Source organism: Canis lupus, chromosome 25 (assembly GCF_048164855.1).
Source record: "Canis lupus baileyi chromosome 25, mCanLup2.hap1, whole genome shotgun sequence".
Classification (NCBI taxonomy): domain Eukaryota; kingdom Metazoa; phylum Chordata; class Mammalia; order Carnivora; family Canidae; genus Canis; species Canis lupus.
The window spans coordinates 36311530-36327676 of record NC_132862.1 but is presented as its reverse complement, the minus strand read 5'-3'; positions in this window follow the sequence as shown (position 1 = coordinate 36327676).

Genomic DNA, 16147 nt, shown 5'->3' with positions numbered 1-16147 from the left:
TGATCTAGCCCTAACCCTTCTCCCTAATCCTCTCTCTTACTCTTATGGTGAAAACATCCTACTCATTCACTAAAATTAAGTTTTACATATGAGAAAATTCAGTTGCACAGCTAATAAGAAAAATGCATATAACAAATATTCTGAGTGTGACAAATATTCCCCTGGTGAGATCGTGGGGAAAACAGGAAACTCACACTTGACTGGGGGAACTGAAAGGTGATGAAATCTCCAGTGAGAATTTTGCAAATTGACATGTGCATTTACTCTTTGACCCCGAAATTCTACTTAGGAATCTGTACTCAAAGTACAGTGCCAAAAAATAAAAAATAAAAAAAGAACTGACACTTAACAGCACTGTTTGTTCTTTGCACTAAGAAAAGTAACAGTAACTCAAATGTGCATCAATAGATGACTAGTTGAATAAACTTTGTAAATTCATACAGTGAAGTAATATGCCACTTAAAAGCAATGAGGAAGAGCCCAATCCTTATGTGGTTATAGGTTAACTTCAAGAAATATTATAAATGAAAATAGCAGGAAGGAGAACAATGTTTATAGGATGCAACCTTTTGTTTAAGAAAGTGTGGGGAGGGCTACAATTTAGATACATACATACATATACAGATACATATCAGTACTTTTCTTACATATTTTTAAAAGAAATAAATATAGGATAAACCACAACTAATAAAAATGAAGGAAAGAGATAGGAGAATATCATGAAAGCTAGATTTGCATTATAGTTTTGATTTGGGGCCCATAAATATTTTTATATGAAAATTAAAAAGGCAATTCCTTAAAAAAAAGGACCTAACTGAAGTAAATAATCTTAAATATATACCAGTTTTGCTGATAAGCACCCAGACAAGAATTATTTTAAGTGATATTAAAATAGAGTATTTGAGTGTACCTCCCTGGTAAGATATAACAAAAAAATGAGAGAATTTTGAATTTACTGAATATTTGTCAATGAGAAGTAAGATAGTGAGAAAAGTCTAGTTATATTTTCATTTGTTTGGCAAATTGGAATGATTGAAATTTCTGGGTATTTTAGAGGAAAAAAGGCTTGAAAATTTAGTCAAATTATAGGAAGATATATTTTCACACATTTGATTTTTTTCATATGAAAATTTAATTCTGCTGCATTTGCAAATGCAATCCTTCAGAATCATAAAAGTTAAAGATATTGTTACCACATGTGTTTCATTCTAGTCCTGCTAGGATAATTTCTTATTAAGAAATATGTTCATAGAAATGATTCTACTACAAGACTTGTGATAGTTAAAACACTATTATCTTCAAGACTACTAAAGTGTCCTTCAGGATGATAACCACCCAAACTACAGCATATTTATTACAATTTTGCTCACCAATAATAACGTAGTGGGGTTTTTCCCCACACCAACAAGCAACTGTACAACAACTGGGTGTCCTACAATTCAACTCAATTCTTCCACTATCTGTCCTGAGATATTGTCAGGTCCCATTGGTTAAGGGCTCAGTCCCACAAGATTACTTCCACTTCAGATGCTAACTGCAGGCCCGGGTTGTTACCGATGCTTCTGATTAGCTTGCTGTAAATCAAAGGTTGCCTCAATCCCCTTCTTGGGTTCCATTAACTTGTTAGAGTGGTTCACAGAACTCAAGAAATCAGTTTATTCACTAGATTACTGGTTTATTACAAAGCATATTAAAGGATACAGGTCAACAGCTGGATGAAGAGATATGTAGGATGAGGTCCCTAACAAATGAGCTTCTGTTCCTGTGGCATTTGGTGTTTAGAACCAGGCAACAGTGGAAAATGGAAGCTTTCTGATTTACCAACCTGAAAGTTCTCGAACTCCTTCCTTTTGAGTTTTTACAGAGACCTCACTGCTTAGGCATACTTGATTAAATCATTGACCATTAAATCATTCCACCTCCAGCCTGTCACCCTGCCCAGAAATCATTTCACCAGTTGGTTCCTCTGGCAACCACCCGCGTTGGCCAGGGGATTTCCAAAAATCACCTCATTAACATAAACTGTGTCTTGCAAGTCCTGATTCTGACTTGTTATGAATGACAAGACACCCATTTCATCTTTATGGCTCTGAGGTGATTTGATTTCAGGAACTGAGGACAGGAGACCAAATGTTTTTTAAAAAGATGTTCTCATTGCATTTGTCACTTAGGAAATTCCAAGGAATTTAGGAGCTGTAAGCCAGAAACTGTAGATGGAAGACCAAAATATATATTTATTATAAACTGGAGTATCACACTTGAAAATTATATTCATGAAAAATGTACTTTAAAATTTTTTCTAAAGACATTTCCAGGTTCTAGTAATAACTGGCTATGTAGTCATAAAAATCTGAGAAATACTAAAAGCTAACTAAAAATTTTAAAATTCTTAAAAGTAAGATTAAGAGAAATTTGAAATTCAACATACTTAAGATCACCTTTGATCATAAAATTGCCAATTATTTAGGCAATTTTCAGTCCTAGAGCATTTCAAACTATAGAAATCTATAGATAACTCATATCTCTTTGAAATTCTCATCTTTAACCTCATTCATGGTGGTCATATTGCTTTACTGATGACTTTTTTTTATCTCCTTGGATCTCTCTCTCTCTCCAGTCTTTCCTTGAAGTTCTATTTTAGACTTTCTTTTTACAAATGCTATTTTCTTCAAATGCCAAATACATGAACATTTATTTAAATGTGGGTGAAGCTCACATCATTATCTCAAGCAGTTCTCTCTCCCAACAGCCAGAGCAAGTTTTTACCTACCCAATTGAACAATTGCTTCATTAATCCAAAGGAACACCAGACTAAATAAAGACAAGTTTATTATACCAGCTCCTATTTTTCAGTGTAAAAATATGAGAAGCGTTGTTTCCTACTTCAATTTTACCCTCTCCTCTAGCAATCCAGATGGTATCTAATTTAGGAACTTTACTCTATTCTTGTGTATCTTAATCACATTCCCCATTTTACTTTATTCTAGGCCCTAATCATGACTCACCACTAATAATGCAGTTTTTCATGTCTCCTCCATCCTAACTCCCATTTATTAATTTTTCTTTTAAAAATCAGAAAATCCCTAATGCATTTCATTGGATATAGGTTAATTTTTAGTATGTTTTATACAGACTTTAAAGTGTACCATGACATCAATACGTGGAAGGAACTCTGCCCAAGCATATTAAATTATGTAAATGCCCATGATCAGTACACAAGATCCTCTTACTCTTAATGTCTTTATGCTGTTGGCATAATAAACCATCAGTCTGAGCTATCTCACACCTCTGTAACTTTTTTTAGCTATTCCCTATTTTCCATTCTACATACAACTCTAGTGTAAAATAGTTTTGATTTCTGGGGTGCTTGGCTGACACATTTGAAGAGCATATGACTCTTGATCTCAGGGTGTGAATTTGAAAACCCCATTGGTTGTAGAGATTTTTAAAAAGATTTTATTTATTTATTTGAGAGAGAGAGAGCACAAATAGGGGAGGAGTAGAGGGAGAAGGAGGAGCTGCTGCTTTTTGAGCAGTCAGGCTGATGCAGAGCTCATCCCAGGACCCTGAGATTATGACCTGATCCCAAGGCAGGTGCTAAACCAACTGAGCCACCCAAGTGCCTGGGTGTAGAGATTATTAAAAAAATAAACTTAAAAAATAGTATTGTTGTCTTCCACTCTTTTGTCTCCTCTTCCAGAACATTGGGCACATATAGTATATAAAGCTCTCAATCATATGAGAAAGAAACAAATCTCCAAAGCTATTAGATACCACACTGTTTCATAAAATAAGTTCTTATTGTGCTTACTTTCCTAAAGCCCACCAAAAAGATACCTTACATCCAAGCCTTTGCCTATGCTGCTCCTTGCAACTTTAATATTGTATTTGCCTGATTAATTCCTAATCATCCTTCCACATCTAGTGAAGGTGATTTAATATTAGTGGAACATATCAAAATAATGTAGCCAATCAAAATAAACTTAAATCACATTATTAATTAATGCTTGAGAAAAGATAGAGTGATGATCTCTTACAACAGCAACAACAAAAAAACTTTACTTCACTTTTAATTTCTAAATAAAGAAAGAAGATTTTTAAATATTTTAATTTTACATATCTACCTTCCAACTATCCTAATTCAGGCAAGCTGTTTGCTGATTATAAGCAAATAGCTAGATACAACTTTGTTGCTAATAGTTGAATTCTTAAAAATGGGAAATATAGAACATGTATTTAAGTTCAGTCCAGAAAATGTTTACTATATGTTTGCCTTACTCAGATCCAGTAGAGTCCTCTAGAAATACTTGTTTCTCAAAGAACCGTTTTGAAGACAGAAGAAAGACACTTACTCAAGGTATTATGAAATTTGGGGGAATTACCACAGATGATGCCTTTGATGACTCAATCTTTTTCTCACACCAAATATCTTTAGTTTGAGGAAATTCCTTTACGGTATGCATATAATTTAGAATAAATACAGAGATAAATATTTAAGGCTACATTAAAGAAGAATATGAAAACAAATTGTTGCAAATGACTTTGTATTGCTTTCAAATACAGTAAGTGAACAAAATAAATTTTCTTTGGGATATAAAAATACAAAATTTTAATATAAGAGATTGGAAAGAACAGTTTTTCTTTTTTTCTACAAATTAGAAATCTTTATAATAAGTTTTTTATTGAGCATCTCATTCTCAATAAGAGAATTGGATGGATATATTTTACATGGATATATTTTACAGGAAACTTTTGCACAGTTTTTCTCTGAAGGCTATATCTATGACTCTCATTTCTTTCTTTCCAACTATTGCAATTCATAGAGTTTACTCTACATTTCTTAAGTAGCATCTTCTGCTTTATACTCTTCAGTCCTATATGTTAAGAGTCATGAGATATAAAATCCAAGGATTCTATCATATTCATGATTGCTTTAGCAGAGCTTGGAAAAAATTTTCAGGATAATAAAAGATATTTTTTTCTAAGGAGTTGGGTGATAATAGAATTTTTTACTGATACTAAGTTTTAATGAAGTGAGAACAAAACTGATCTCAGAGAAAGTAGAAAATGTATTTGCCGTGATTAGCTTTGATTTTAGATCTTAGTCCTTTGTTCTTAAATAAAGACTGTCCTCCCTATTTTCATAAAGAATAGACTAAAAGAAAAAGGTGGAAGGAAACAAAGTGTGAAGAACTACTGATGAGAAAGGTGATTACAAGACCAACCTGAAATTTAAATCAGAACTAAGGATGGATGCATGGAAGTGAAACTTTTTTTTTTAAGATTTTATTTATTTATTCATGAGAGATACAGAGAGAGGCAGAGACACAGGCAGAGGGAGAAGCAGGCTCTCTGCAGGGAGGTTGATGAAGGACTCAGATCCTGAGTTCACACCCTGAGCAGAAGGCAGACACTCAACCACTGAGCCACTCAGGTAGGTGTCCCAAAAGTGAAGTTTCTGAACTTTGCTGAGGACCTGCAAAGATAAATAAGATCTGAAAAAATTTTGCAGTACAATAGTAAGTTAAACAGACAAAAATCCGCACCCTCTGTATCTTTAAACATTGAACATACATTCTCCCAGTTTATCAATCATGTAGTAATTATTTTCTATGGTGTTCTTTGACATGGAATGCTTAATGTTGCATTTTCTTCTCTAATATTTTAATTTTCTCATTTAGATTTGAATCTGTCTAAAGTTTAGCTTCATGTATAATGCAAAACCAGGAACTATTAGTCTAATTTTATATCTTTTTTGCTAGAATTTTACACATGTTGTAATTTTTAAGCACTACATCAAAGGGTGGAGTAGCAGGTGACATTAATGAAAAGAATGTGACATCAAAAATGGATTTTTAGGGGATTCCTGGGTGGCTCAGTGGTTTGGCACCTGCCTTTGGTCCAGGGTGTGATCCTGGAGTCCTGGGATCGAGTCCCACGTTGGGACACAGAGCCTGCTTCTCCCTCTGCCTGTGGCTCTCTCTGCCTCTCTCTCTCTCTCTATGTCTATCATGAATGAATAAGTAAAATCTTTTAAAAAATGGATTTTTAGATATTTTCTTCTTGTCTTACATGAACCTTATGATTTGCATAGATTATCTTAATCATTCTCACAGTTAAAGGGAAGAAATTGAGTTTCACAATTTAGGTTTTATGCCTAAAATTGTATTTAAGACACAATGAAGCCAAGATGTCTTATAATTCAATGTTCTGTCTTTACCACTTTACTAATTTACAGAATGGGAGTAACTGGAGCATTTAACTATGTATCCCTCCATGATTCCATTTAATCAATAGAAATGAAGATTATTATGAAAGAGGAAAAAAAAGTCTATTAAGAAAGTATTTATTTAGAAAGTTCTAGGATTCACTCAGTTGAAATCTGTACTCAGTAAAATGATCTTGCATCTCCTGGCTTTTTGTTATTGGTTACAAAATGTCTATAGTTAGTAAAAGAATAGAGGTTGACATAGACTAAAAACCTCAGTAATAACATAAGTGTATTACATGGGGATACAAGATTAGTTGCATGGGGATACAAGATTAGTTCAGATGAAACATAGGTTTCATAGGTTACAAAATGTCTATAGTTAGTAAAAGAATAGAGGTTGACATAGACTAAAAACCTCAGTAATAACATAAGTGTATTACATGGGGATACAAGATTAGTTGCATGGGGATACAAGATTAGTTCAGATGAAACATAGGTAAAGTCTTAGAGTCAAGAATCTGGAAAGCACCTTATTGCTTTCTCTACTTCTCAAAATTATTTTACTCATTTACATACCATATTTTGTATTCAGCCTTTATCACTAGACTGAAACTGTGCTTTCAAATGCATCAATGATTTCCAGATTGGCAAATCCATGTCTACTGGTGTCAGCAGTACATTTACCTAATTTCATAAAACATCATTGATCAAACAAGCTGTGACTCTCGCCTACCTTTTTTTTTCTTTATTATCACTCTTTACTGGTTTTCATCCATTTTCTTTCATTTCAATTATTTCGGCTTTTTTACAGTATTTTCCTTTTTTAGCCTTTCAAGTGGTGGTGTGGCTCAGAGTTTTAGCATATTCTTTGCTCTTTTTATTACATATTTTCTCTTGAAGTCCTCATCTTTGTATGTGACTATAAAAACAGAATACAGGGATCCCTGGGTGGCGCAGTGGTTTGGCGCCTGCCTTTGGCCCAAGGCGGGATCCTGGAGACCTGGAATCGAATCCCATATCGGGCTTCCGATGCATGGAGCCTGCTTCTCCCTCTGCCAGTGTCTCTGCCCCTCTCTCTCTCTCTGTGTGACTATCATAAATAAAAAATTAAAAAAACAAAAACAAAAACAAAAAAACAGAATACAGAAAATATTCAAATCTTTATTTTTAGCCAAAAATAAATGGACCAGAGCAACATACCTAAATGAGGAATACATTGCTTCCAAAATCCAAAGAAGCTCACTAGGTCCCCTGCCTCTTTTTTGGCTGTAAGAAAGCCCAGAGACAATAATTAATCTTATCTCAGAGAGATATTTTAATACGCCCTGCACTAATGGGCCCCTAGAAATTTCACTGAGGAAGAAGGCCCCTGAATTTTTGTCAAATTTTTTTTCTGAAATTTGTCAAACTCTCCGACATACAAATGTCTTAGCAATAGACCTTGAGTAATTGCTACCTTTTGCTCATTAGATCCAGTCCACAGAGTGTCATTAATGTAAAAGACCATGTGGAAAGGAAAGGTAATATTTCTACAAACTAAATTATCACATGAGCCTTGAGAATTGATATGCCCCTCAGGTAAAAGAATGAAAGTATATTACTGGCTTTGCCCACTGAAAGCAGATTGCTTGTGATTGGTCGTATTGACAGAAATGGAGAAAAGGCAATTGCCAGATCAATAGCTGCATAACAGATATTAGGAGATATACTGAATTTGCTGAAGCAATGAAACCACATCTGGCATAGCAACTGCAATTGGAATAGTCAACACCAGATGGTTACAATAACCTACAGTCTTTCTCTAAGATCCATCCATCTTCTTCTCAGGCCAAATAGGAAGAATGAGATGGGAATTACCACCCCTTCCCTTCTCCATTTCTTGATGATGGGTGGCACTAATCTCTACAATTCCTCCAGGCATGTGATATTGCTTTTGGTTTACTATTTCCCAGGTACAGACACTTCTAGTCATTTCCACTTGCACTTTCCCACTGTAATAGCACTTACTCCACAAGTCTGGAGTTGCTATGTGGGGATTCTGCTAGTTGCTGAGTATATCTATTCCGATTGTACATTCTAGAAAAGGAAAATTACCACAGGATGGGTTGGGAGGCCCACCAAGCCCACTGTGAGAGGGATCTGAGCTAAAACTCCATTGATCACCTGACCTCCATTAGCCACTTCTCTGATAGGTACATGACAGTGACATCTTGGTTCTCATGGAATTAGTTCTGAGCCAGTGTCCAATAGTCTTTGAAAGTTCTGATGGTTTCCTTTTATGCAATGCACAATTACCCTAGTAAAAGACTGTAGGTCTCATTGAGGAAGGTTGGAGTAAAGATTAACAGTATAAATGTTAGTCCATGTACCAAAATCCTTCTTCATGGGGACCCAGCCTTATCATTCAGGCTCTGTAAACTCCTTAAATATGGGAATTGATTGAAGAACCATGGCTCTATGTTTCAATGGTTCATGTTAGACTTTTATTCACTTAATCTAGAAGTTTTCTGCTTATACCAGTCAAATGAGGATGTAGTAGCCTTCCTATATATTTCACTTCTGGGAACACCATCATTAATTGGTCAATGCCACAGGTCCATGTTGAGTCAGAGTATTCTGATAACTGGTTTGGCATTGCTATCCATTATAGTAACCATACTCATCTTGTCTTTGCAATTGAACACTTCCTTGACACTGCGATCTAGGATCCAATCCTCCATTGTATCTAGATTTCCCAATTCAGTGACTATAGTTCCACAGAGAAGAGTGATCTCAGAGTTCTTAAGGATGTTGGGGGCTTCCCTCACAAATTTATTTCTCATGGTGAAAAGTATGTCTCTGGAGATCCCTGGGTGGCTCAGCAGTTTAGCACCTGCCTTCGGCCCAGGGCATAGTCCTGGAGTCCTGGGATCGAGTCCCACATCAGGCTCCCTGCATGGAGCCTGCTTCTCCCTCTGCCTGTGTCTCTGCTTCTCTCTCTCTCTCTCTCTCTCTCTCTCTCTCGCACACACACACACACACGAATAAATAAATAAAATATTTTTTAAAAGTATGTCCCTGAACCTTCCCAATGTGGGTGAGTAGGTTTTATTTTTTATTTTTTTTTTAATTTTCATTTATTATTGATGATAGTCACACACACACAGAGAGAGAGGCAGAGACACAGGCAGAGGGAGAAGCAGGCTCCATGCACCGGGAGCCCGACGTGGGATTTGATCCCGGGTCTCCAGGATCGTGCCCTGGGCCAAAGGCAGGCGCCAAACCACTGCGCCACCCAGGGATCCCGGTGAGTAGGTTTTAAATAACAAATCCGCTCTAACATTCCAATCTCTTCCAACTTCTGAATCTCGTTCTGTTCATTAAACCAAAACAGTTCTAGTATTTCCAACTTGTTCACAATGGGTCACATTTTGGTCCATATTTTAGTCAACCAACCAAACAAATTGTTACAGCTCTTTCCTCAAGCTGCAATATTAGATGCAGAATCTCTACTTAGTGAGCTCATATTAACAAATTTAGCCCGATCCAATTTCATTCCCACACACATTCCCCAGATTTCTGTCTGTATAAATTAGAAAACTCAAGTAGTTGTTTTGAAATATTGCTCACATTCTCATGGGTCACACTTTGTCCATTTATTTTTGGGGCCTTCTGGGACTTGAATCTTATTATAAGTTTAGTTGCAGAGCAACTGTCTCAGGAAGTCCATGCAATTTCTTCAGCATTGTAGGGTTAATCCTCTCAGAAGGGGCTAAGGAGGCTACTCCCACTGGGGATAAAAGACTGTTCCCTCTGGGGATGGGGAGATCCCTTCCAGTGGCAAAGAAGACTCATCAGAATTTAAAGGCTCAATATCCCCAGCTTCATCAGGATCTTCCCACATGTCCCCCTTTCCAACTGATAGGACCCCATTCTTCCCCAATCAATGCTCTCCTTTAACAGTAAATACTCTATGACACTGAGGGTTCAATTTCTATAGTAATTCAAACAATCATAGAATGAAATTCTAGGTTTGATTTTTAACAATCCCAAACCTGTAGTTAGAGAATATAAGGGTGTTCTTCATTGTATACATAAAGTTTTTAGATTATTTAGGCAGCACCTCAGCTGAGAGTTCAAATCCCTGAGCTCACTCTTTTCTTTCCCAACTATGTCCAGTAGAAACCACCAGCCAGTCTCACTATATCTGTTAGTTAGACCAAAATGTTTGAAAGTATCATAGTCACCCAGCTTCTTGCTTTTTTTTCTTTCAAGATTTCATTTAAATTCTAGTGAATTAACATATAGTGTAATATAGATTCAGGGGCAGAATTTAGTTATTCATCACTTGCCCATAATCCACTTACCCCATGCCCCCACTCACCTCCAGTAACCCTGTTTTTTCTCTATTGTTAAGAGTCTCTTAAGGTTATTGCTTTTTTAAGTGGTTGATTATGAGTATCCAGGAGTGATGTTTTGGATATCTATTGCCGGATCACACCACGGACCATTGGAAATAGCCATTAAATCTAATCCAGTTAGAAATCCAGTTAGAAAGCCAATTTCAGAAACTCTAGAACCAATTTAGAAACTTTACCCTTAATGCTCTATTTCTCTAGAACCAGTCTCAGTATCAAAATCTATATTAGACAGGGTTCTCTAGAGAAACAGAACCAATAAGTTATAAATTTATTATAAGAAATTAGTTCATATGACTATGAAGATTGAAAAATGTCCAGATATGCAGTTGGCTAGTTGGAGACCCAGGAGAGCCAATGTTGTAAGTTCTTGTCTAAGGGTGGGAAATGTCTGGTGTTCCAGCTAAGCAATCAGGCAGAAGAAATCCCTTTACTCGGCCTTTAAAAAAAAAAAAAGTCTGGTCAACCTGAAGGATATAAGGATACAGCCTTTTTGCTTCAAGAAGTACAACTTTAGGGCAACCCCGGTGGCACAGTGGTTTAGCACTGCCTGCAGCCCAGGGCGTGATCCTGGAGACACTGGATCGAGTCCCACTTGGGCTCTCTGCATGGAGCCTGCTTCTCCCTCTGCCTGTGTCTCTGCCTCTCTCTCTCTCTCTCTCTCTCTCTGTGTCTCTATGAATAAATAAATAAAATCTTAAAAAAAAAAAAAAGAAGTACAACTTTGAAAGACAAGCCTTGCTCCACAATTCCCCACGGAATCAGCTGAGGCCTCTATTGCAACTACGTTGTGTGGATGGAGAACTTCTCCCTTTACCCAATTTTGCTTCCCTAACCCTCAATACTCTCATTCTCAAGAGACATTAAAGTTTCTAGTGACATCTGGATGGCTCAGTCAGTTAAGCAACCTGCCTTTGGCTCAGGTCCTATGATTCCAGGGTCTGGCTCTAAGTCAGCCTCCTGCTCAATGAAGAGTCTGCTTCTTGCTCTGCCCCATTCTACTCTCCCCATCCCCACTTGTGCTCTCTTTCAAATAATTAAAGAATATCTTTAAAAAAAAGTTTCTACACAGATATCTCAGAGCTTCAGAGTCTATTTCCTAGGGAATCCTATATATATTTATACACACACACAGACACACAAAGAAGTTGCTTTATTAACTCATTTTATGTTGTTTTTAGAGGAATAAAAACATTTTGTCACATCATGACTTTAGTTGCTTCCTTTTTACTTAATTCCTACTGTATTTTCTCTTTTAGTTGTGCAGTATCCAGCCATTCAATAAATGAGGATACTCTAACTGCAGAAATGATTATGAATGAGATTACACAAGAAATAATGGACATTTGGTTTTGATCTGGCAGATAAGGAGCTTGACAATTATCACTTCCATCTATACAACAACAAAGAAAGCTAAATAAACTGAAAATAAACAACTCTTCTTAAATCCATGAGGGAACTGAAATCACAGGTCACTGCATTGTAAATTGAAGTGACAGGAAAGTGGATACAGAGAATCAAAGTTTACTGAAGCAGAAGCCCAGGAATAGAAAGTTCCATAAAAACTGGCACCAACATAGGAAAACCCAAACTATAATAGACAAGTTTATAGAAAGAGGATTAAAGGAAGACTCCACAAAGACAATGACAGTTCATCTGAACAAGATTAATGAATTGAGTAGTTTCTGCCATTCAAACATTTTCCAAAACCCAATTTTGCCATTAGATATTTTTTTCACCAAATATACTATGGTTAAAAATATTCCCTATCCCTTCTGAATTCTTTGTCAAGCAGTTTGGGTGTCTCTATTTCTTTAGAGTTGGTTACTGGTATTTTATTTTGTTTCTTTGGTGATATCATGTTTCCCTGATTCTTCACAATCCATATAGCCTTGACTTGGTGTCTATACATATGAAGAAGTAGTCTTTTCTTCCAGACTTCATAGATTGGCTCTGGCCGGCAAAGGCCTTCATCCATCAGCCATGACAGAGATTCTGGGTAGGTCTGGTGCTGGAACCAGGGGCAGGCAGGCCTGGAACCTGGGTCCTTGAGTGGGTTGACTTAATGCCTGGGTCCACAGACACTGGCCTGATACTAGTGTGGACCTGGAACCAGGATCTGTAAAGGTGGGCCTGGAGCCTATGTCCATAGTGGTTGATCAGAAGACTGGGTCTGGAGAGACTGACTTGATGCTAAAATGGGCTTGGAGCCTGAGGCTGTATGAGTAGGTTGGGAGTCTGCATCCATGAAGGCTGCACTGGAATGGAACCAGCCTGACACCAAAGCTCTTTTGTCTCCTTCCCCATGTGAGAGCTCCCAAGTGGAGAAGGTCTCTCTGGGTACTGCACTTCCTGAGCATCAGGAGGACTGATGTGTACAAAGTGAGACTATCCTTACTCCCATCGGTGCATTTCTTATTTCCATGCTTCCTCTAATTGCTATAATCTCTCACCTGGATTCTATAACTCTTGTGAGGATGTGTTGTTGCTGTTGGTGGTGGTGGTGAAGATGTTTTTACATGTGGATGGTTGTTAAATTAGTGTTTCTGTGAAGCGACAAAAAAACCTCTTATTCTGCCATCCTGCTGATGTCTCTTCCTCAATTAAACTCTTTTTGTCTTAGATTTATGTATTTATTTTGTGGGGGAGGAACAGGGGAAGAGAATCTTCAAGCAAACTCTGCTGCACTGAGCAAGAAGCCTGACACAAGGCTCGATCCCATCACCCATGAATTATGACCTGAGCCAAAACTAAGACTCACATGCTCAATCAACTGAGCCATTCAAGTGTCCTCTCAGCTAAATTCCTAAAGAAAGATTTTTTTTCTAAAATATTTTAAGCTCACAGGTCTGGTGGTTTAAGCAACACATTATATACATTAACCAGTACTGACATGAAGCTGAAACTAAAAGTTGCCTCCTATCTTGTTTCTCTTCCTTTTGTTCCTTATCTCAAATAAGGAAGTTGGTTAGGTGCCAAATGGGTTTAAAATGAAAGGTTCATGAGTTCTGAGGAAATCTTTTTCTTTTTCTGGAAATTCAAGTGTATAATGACTTTCTGATTGAATCACAAGCTGCTGTAGTGATATTTTATAAATGTACTGGTATTCTCTGGTGATGGATACATTTTGTCAGTATCCTGTTTCCTTTCTTAGTAGAAGGCCCACTTTTCAGCTGTTGAAGATTGATCGTATGTTCTAAATGCTAACCCTTCCCTCTAGTTGAATCAGGGTATAATAAAAATGTAAATGAAGATATTTTTGCAGCTTTTTGGATACTGTGGTGTTTACATAGGTCTGTGGGTTTGTTTTGATAGAGAAAGGAAGTTGATACTAAAATATGGTGTATCATCATATAATAAGTCATTACTGAAATGAGTTGAATCAAAATCTCATCTTCCTAACCATAATCCAAATAACTCTTTACGAATAAGTAAATTTCTCCATTTTAGTAACTTTAAGTGAGGGGAAGTCAGAAAGGCACAGATAATTTTGAAAGTGTGTGTGTTTGTGTGTTAATTCTAAGGGGAATAGAAATTTTCTGTTTTTATAGCTAATTTGTGGAAAAGTCAAAAAAGGCTATTCTACTAAACACGCAATGTTTTGACCTTGCTTGAATGATTTGCAAACATGTGTAATACATGTATGCCCTACTCTTGGGCCTATATTATGATCAAACCCAGAATATCCCGCTGTAGCAGTATTTTTCTGTTGCTTAACAATGTCTGGGAATGTGATCTACACAAGATTGAGGTTCTATAAATCAATCAAGTTTTATACTATGCAAAAAGGTGACATTATCTGTAGAAAAAGTAAGAACAATTGGTAGTGGAAGAGGGGCTATGGAAACAAAAGAGATTTTGATGAACAGGTGACTTGGGTCTAACTCCTAAGAAGACCATTGACTAGGTGATTAGGAGAGAAACTGGAAAAAGGAATCCTGAACTGGGGAGATTCTAAGCAAATCTAGAGTGATAGGAAAGTACAAGATGACATAGGCAACGAGGAGTGATGTAGTATGTGCAGAGAGACAGGACAGGGAGGAGCAAGTGGAGATGATGACAGGAGCTCTTGGAATGCAGGGAAGATAAACAATGTGAAAGACATGAAATTACTCTAAGGCTTGGTGCTGGGCCAGTGGATAGCCTCTGTAAATCATGCCATCATCCTTACTCTTCTCCATGTTGGCCTCTCAGTCCATAATGCTCTTCTACATGTTCTCTGATGGGTGGAGAGAGAAAAACAGAGTCAAAAAATAACCTTCAAGAGGCCCTCTTAGCCATTTCTTACTTCTCTGTTCATTTCCTGTCCCCTCTGAAATGTCCTTCACCTTGTAGGGTGTGACTGCCTTCTCTGTTGACACTGCCTGGTGCTACTCATTGTGTCAATTGCTCTGAGGATCCCCCAGGGGTAAGTGCTAGACATTTAGGGCAGGATTAATCTATACAACTAAAACTTCCCTAAGGGGCGCTTACTTGGCTCAGTGGCTCAGTCGGTTAAGCATCTGCCTTCAGTCAGATCACTGATCTTGGGGTCCTGGAATCAAGCCCCACATCAGGCACCCTGCTCAGTGGGGAGTATGCTTCTCCCTCTAACCTTTTACCCACCCCCCACCTCACTTATGCTCTCTCTCTCCCTCTCTCAAATAAATAAAATCTTTTAAAAAATTAAACATCCCTAGGAAATAAAATATTGTAATTTTGTTCAAAAATTTATTATTGCTGGCTGTTAACAGCCCTGGTCCAAAGAGATTGAAGACAGGAACTATATTTTGTAGTTTGAAATAAAGATTTCCAGTAATCAAAAGTTTACCCCCAAAAAACAAATATTACCACAACTTCAATAACTTTTCAGTGCATGCCCAAGAACTTATCCCAGCAGCTAGAAATCAACAGATACATTCATCAGAATTGGAAATTTGATATAAAGGATACCCCAGCCAGGACCCCAGCCCTTCTCTGGCCAAGCAGTTCTGTATTCTCCAGTACTGCTTTCATGGGGAATATGCACATTTTTGTAGGTTAAGGCTTGGAATTAGGTAGATGCCTTCGTCCCAAGCCTTTTGTGGCCAGACTTCTCTAGACCTTTGCCCTGTTACAGGTCCCTGGCTAAGCTAAAGTTTCCAGCCTGTGTGTGCATTAAGCACCCCTTTAGTAGTCCTTGAGCAGCCCAGCAGTGTTAGGTCAATAGAGCTAGTCCCCAGCACCAAAGGTACAGCCCCTAGGGCCCCTGACCCTCCACCATCACCACCCCTGCCCTGCGCCTTGAATATTGCTCCAGGCAGCAGCTGCAAATTGGCAACAGACTCAATTTGGTCTTACTGCCTGAAGGGGCTCCTGGGATTCTCCAGCAACGGCCCGGATATCTCTTTTTCTTGTTCTTGTTTATTTGTTTTGTTTTGTTTTTTGAAAGGTGACATAAAATGAAGTCGTTTGCATCCAGGTGTTTTAAAATTGAAGTGGCCCTGAAAGAGGTGGGCCTTATGCACATACTCTTCTCCTCAAGTGGAACCATGAACCTTTGAAATGGGCCATGCCGCCT